The 5962-nt window shown below is 40.3% G+C and overlaps 1 non-coding gene across 1 annotated transcript; it reads left to right on the plus strand.

Moving 5' to 3' along the window:
• Positions 1-4278: 4278 nt before the first annotated feature.
• Positions 4279-4350, plus strand: TRNAC-GCA. The gene has a single exon. It is a non-coding gene; the product is annotated as a tRNA-Cys (tRNA).
• The last annotated feature ends 1612 nt before the right edge of the window (positions 4351-5962 follow it).

Below are 5962 nucleotides of genomic sequence, written 5' to 3' on the forward strand. Positions count from 1 at the left end.
TTAAGCTCAAAAACTCCTTCAGGCGGAGAAGCCTCTTACAGCGTTTTTAGGCACAGAAAACAGAAGCTTAACTACAACTAAAGCATACAAGTGTTTGGAAATAGAATGATCGTGATCGTTGAAAAGCTTCTGGACCAAGGCTATATTTATAGCCTTGGTCGGAGCGCCTGGGAACGTTGGGGATAAAATTTATCCCCAACGGTTGGATCGAGTCAAAGCTCGATCGTGAAAAGTCCTTCGGGCGCCGAGCCAAAAGTCAACCCAGTTGACTTTTGGTCCGTGCTCTTTTCTCCGGTTCAGCTCGTCCGGGTCTTCCGCTCCGGCTCCGCTTGCTTGGGTGATCTCGACATCCGAATAGGGCTCACCGAACCCATCTTCCGGTCTTCTCGAGCGTGCTTCCTCCCGGCTTCTCGTCCCTCGGAATTACCGCGTGTCCCTTCTTGTCCACCAGCGTACTCATCCGCAGACTTCGCCCCTCGGTCGTACCCGTGCCGACCTTCGCGCTAGCGCGTCTCTTGCTCCCGAGCAATCTTCCGCTCCTCCGCGCGCACTTCCTTCTCGTCCGCCGGTGTACTCTTCCGCAGCACCTCGTCCCTCGGATGCACAGCGTGTCGTCCTTCTCGCTAGCTGCGTCTTCCGCTCGAGTACCTGTGCTCCTAAGCTCCTGCACACTTAGACACAAGGTTAGAAACAACGCAGACCTAACTTAACTTGTTGATCACATCAAAACAACCTTGGGGTTTCAACAGTGTGATCCTCCATGAAGTGGCAATAGATCAAATTAAACTTGATGTTGCAACATACAATATGATAGAAAAATTAAATTTCAAACATTCCAAATTTTAATTTTCAATTTTCTACCTCCCCTAGACTTATACTTTCCCTTCTCCCCCTTTGATCACAATAAAATGGGGTTTCAAGACAAACAATCTAAGGGTTTGACACTTAGAAAAATTTTGAAACTATATTTCAATAATTTTCAGGGAAATATTTCTAAGTCAAGACAAATTTCTAAGTCATTCGACATCAAGATTAAGAAGTTTCTAAACAGAAAGCTTTATGCAAGAAAATTTCAGAGAATTAATAATATAAAGAGAAATTTTCTATGCATTTATTTATTTATATATTTTATGCTTTAATCAGAAGGTTTAAATTTCCATTTTAATTTATCAGAAATTCTTAAGTCACACTTTTTCAGATTTAAAGCAAAAAATATTAAACATGCAACAATTTGTATCATGTTAATTTCTATTATTTTTTGAATTTCAAGTTCACAAAAATATTTCGATAGCATAGATTCTAACTTGATAAAAATTTTCGACGCTATAAAAAATTCTTTCGACAATGTGCAAAATTCGTTTGAAAGAATATTTTGTAATTTGTAAGAATTTTTTAATAAAAATTCTAATTTGCAGGAATTTATTAATAATAGATTTCTTAATCCGAAACACTTTTTCGATGACTCATTTTCTGAATTGCAAAACTCTTTCGAGAAAGTAATTTGTAATTTGAAAAAATATTCGAAGAAAGTTTTTGACATCATTTCTAATTTGCATAATTCTTTCAAAAAAATATTTTGCAATTTACAAAAGTTTTTCGACAAAATTTCTAACTTGCAAAATTCTTTTAATAATAATTTGCAAGGCAAGTTTGACAATTGATTTTCTAATTCGAAAAATTCTTTCGATGATTCAATTTCTGATTTGAAAGACTCTTCAGGCAATTTTTCGATTGAATCATTTAATTGATCAGAGGTTCGAGTCCATACCTGACTTACCTTTTCGGTAGTTGATTCTCCCCCTGTCGAGTTGCTTTTATCCGAAGATTCTCCCCCTTCATCACTCTCGGGATGTACTTCGGCTGTTGGGGCTGTCTCGGTAATTTCTTCCATCTCAGACTGTTCTGTCGGCAACTCGGTGTCCATCAAAGAGTCGGATTGGGCTTCAGTTGGTTCTTCGTAGAGTTTTAAGAACTTTTCCCAAAGTTCTTTTGCGCTGTTGTATTCGCCAACTCTATCGAAATCTTCATTTGGTATTGCGGTTAGAATGTGAAACTCTGCACGACCATTTGCCATTGACTCGTCACGCTGCTTCTTGTTCCAGAGGCGTAGATCGAGTCTTTCTCCATTCGTGTTCTTCGGTGCTTCATAACCTGTTTTCATTATTAAGTAATTTGTAATTCGAAATTTTTGGTTCCAGAACAAGCTCTCGATAATATTTCTAGGTTGCATAATTGTTTCATTGTTTTGTCCTTTGCGACAATTATTCGATACCACTTGTAGGACCGTTGGGCCGGCTAGAAGGGTTGGTAAATAACCTGTCAATTAAAAACAGACAACCCTTCCTCGAACGATTAAGCTAACACTTGTAAAATGAATTAAGCAGATAAATAAAAGCATAAAAGTAAATACGAGGCACCAGATGTTTACTTGGTTACAACCGATGTGGTTGTTAATCCAAGGAAGATTAAGCTCAAAAACTCCTTCAGGCGGAGAAGCCTCTTACAGCGTTTTTAGGCACAGAAAACAGAAGCTTAACTACAACTAAAGCATACAAGTGTTTGGAAATAGAATGATCGTGATCGTTAAAAAGCTTATGGACCAAGGCTATATTTATAGCCTTGGTCGGGGGCGCCTGGATGGGTTCCGGGCGCCCTGGGGGGATAAAATTTATCCCCCAACGGTTGGATCGAGTCAAAGCTCAATCCTGTGAAAAAGTCCCTTCCGGGCGCCTCGGATGGTTCCGGGCGCCCCGGATAGTTCCGGGCGCCCCGGAGCCAAAAGTCAACCCAGTTGACTTTTGGTCCATGCTCTCTTCTCTGGTTCAGCTCGCCTCTGGTCCGGGTCTTTCTGCTCCGGCTCCGCTTGCTTGGGTGATCTCTGACATCCGGAATAGGGCTCACCCGAACCCATCTTCCGGTCTTCTCGAGCGTGCTTCCCTCCGGCTTCTCGCCCCTCGGAATTACCGCGTGTCCCTTCTCGTCCACCAGCGTACTCATCCGCAGACTTCGTCCCTCCGTGCCGACCTTCGCTAGCTGCGTCTCTTGCTCCCGAGCAATCTTCCGCTCCGGCGTCCCTCGGAACCACCGCGCACTTCCTTCTCGTCCCGGTGTACTCTTCAGCAGCGCCTCACGGACTGCGGTCCTTCTCGCTAGCTGCGTCTTCCGCTCGAGTACCTGTGCTCCTAAGCTCCTGCACACTTAGACACAAGGTTAGAAACAACGCAGGACCTAACTTAACTTGTTGATCACATCAAAACAACCTTGGGGTTTCAACAGACTCAACGTCATCAATAGTCACCGTCACATTTAGGTTCGCCCTCGCTTAGGAAGTTGTCGCCCCTGCCCCCTCCTCCACTCCTTCCTCTCCCTAGATGATCCTCATTCTTGGAGCAATGCAAATGGGGCACGCGTACTCCTTCGGGGCGCACACCTCACAGAGGGACGAGTGCTGGCACAGAAGTAACAACACTGATGGCTCATGGGTGCGACAGCGCATACATACTGTTGTTGCGATGGCTTTTTGCTCTTTCCCTAGTCCTGCAGCCTTATCGTTCTCATCACCGGAGTAGTAGAACTCAACGTCTAGGTTTGCCCTCACTTGGGTAGTTGTCACCCTTGCCCCCTTCTTCGCTCCTTCCTCGCCCTCGCCCTAGATGACCGCCTAAGCGCCGGAGGATAATTTTTCAAGCATTTTTCTATTAACCCTGAAATCGTCAAAAATCTTACATTTCGGTGGTAATCGCATTCAGCCTTTTAATGATGTTTGCTGGTAATCGCATTCAACCTTTTGATGATGTTTGCTGATATGACGGGCATGATTAATTACTTAGGAATTGTTCATTACCTAAGTCAAACAAGGTTATTAATGATAACCTTAAGTTAATAACCAAGGTTATCAACAATAACCCCCAATCAAATGCACCTTAGGATTAATGTCAAGTAATCTTTTTTGCACATCTTGATTTTTACCTTTCATATTAGATTCATTATCATGAGCACTTTTCAATTTATTCTAGGACTAATAAAAAACTTAAACCAAATTAATCACCCAGAATTAATCGACTGGTAAATTAGGATATCTTAATGCTGTGAATTGTTTGCCATCGTAATTTCAAAATATTCCTTTGATAGACGGTAAGGTTGCTATGTAACATCAGCATTGGTATTCATAATAATAGTTGCTTGATATATATTTTTTGGTGTATCCGACGGAAATATTCTCAGAATTCAATCTATTTGAAAGAATATCAAATCTTATTTAAAATTTAAGCCACATGTGGGTCCATAGCTCAGTGGTAGAGCAATTGACTGCAGATCAATAGGTCACCGGTTCGAACCCGGTTGGGCCCTTAGTTCCAATTTTTTTTTTTGCACTTCCCAAACTTATATGTTCAATTAAGCATTTATTAATTTAATCTCAAAATTGAATGAAGAAGAATGCCACGGGACTGCTAAAGTAATAAAATAAATAAATAAATACTTCAAAGTTTACCAGATTTTGAAAGAGCATAATAATTGATGAAATATTTAATGAAAGTGGATCGGCGATATGTCTTGGTATGTTAAAGTCTTCATTGATTATAAGATGAAGGAAAGATATTAACTTGAGATGAAAAAAATATTATCTAAGAGGATAAATTTTATGCTCGTCTCTTATAGTTAGCTCCATGGGAATGACCAATATGATATCCCGCATATGCAATGAAAAAAATTAGATTTTATTTACAATGACGACAAGTTATGATATACGTTTCTTTCGAAATTTTTATATGAATATAATGTGACATTTGTAATGTAGTTTATGTTTTTTTAGTATTTGAATACAAGTATGAATAATAAACTTTAATGTTAGTTTATTTTAAGTCATGTTTGTCTACATATGTCTATTTGGAATCTACTGAGATATTCTAAATTATGTGAGAGTTTTAGGTCGGAAGAACTGACGTAATTCTCACCTAAAATAATTGATATTTTGTTATTGTTTATAAAGTTTGAAATTAAATTTACAATGATTTAACATTACGATTGTAGATAATGGTCATATGCTCTCTGATGAGCAATAGGTTCAAATTTTTATCGGATTTCTTCCTGACAAGTGGGAGTATCTGAAAATTAATCCGACTCACAATGATAGCATTAAGACTTTATCTGATTCTACTCGCCAGGGTGAACTTGAGGATGAGCGACGTAGTGCTGCTAAGTCCATAGTAAGTATTTTTGTGGCTAAATCTAGTTCCAAGAAAGCTTCGGGGTTTAAACGCATAGGAACGGGAAGAAAAACAAGAAAGGAAATGATCCTGCCTGAGATCTGCGAAGATGAGCACTGGTTCTGATGAATGACAATGACCTCCGATGAAGATGAACTCTGAAGATCCGAAGAAACTCCTCAACGCTCCTGTGCACAGTGAGACGAGTCAACAAAGCGTTAGTGACCTAAGACCGGGGTGGGGATCCCTGGCTAGGCCCTCCAACTGTCAAGTCAGTTCCTCTCACAAATGGAAGAAGAAGAAGAAGAAGAAGAAGAACGGTAACTGAAGTGAAAACAGAGTTTAGATGCTAGAACTTGTGTACCTTACCAACGGAGAGGATCCACCATTTTATACTACCTCACGTGACCTCCGTAGTCGTGAAGTGGTCCCCAGTTAGTTAGGGTTTGTTAGGAGATGAAGTCATCTTCTATACTTCGTACAATAATCCTTTAAGGAATCTTTTCTGTACCCCAGATGTACCCGTTTTATCGTTTATGATTTGTATTTATAATGGGGACATGTCATTATAATTGAAGAAGCTTTTAGAAAATATTTCCCGCCTAATATTCTGTTAAGCATGTCTTGGCCGATTATTAAAATCGGTCATATATACTGTTAAAATACCTCCTGTTAAATATGTCTTGGCCGGTCGCTCAAGCCGGCCGTATATACTGTTAAGAATATCTCCTGTTGAATATGTCTCGGCCGGTCGC

This window comes from Zingiber officinale, chromosome 1B (assembly GCF_018446385.1).
Source record: "Zingiber officinale cultivar Zhangliang chromosome 1B, Zo_v1.1, whole genome shotgun sequence".
Classification (NCBI taxonomy): domain Eukaryota; kingdom Viridiplantae; phylum Streptophyta; class Magnoliopsida; order Zingiberales; family Zingiberaceae; genus Zingiber; species Zingiber officinale.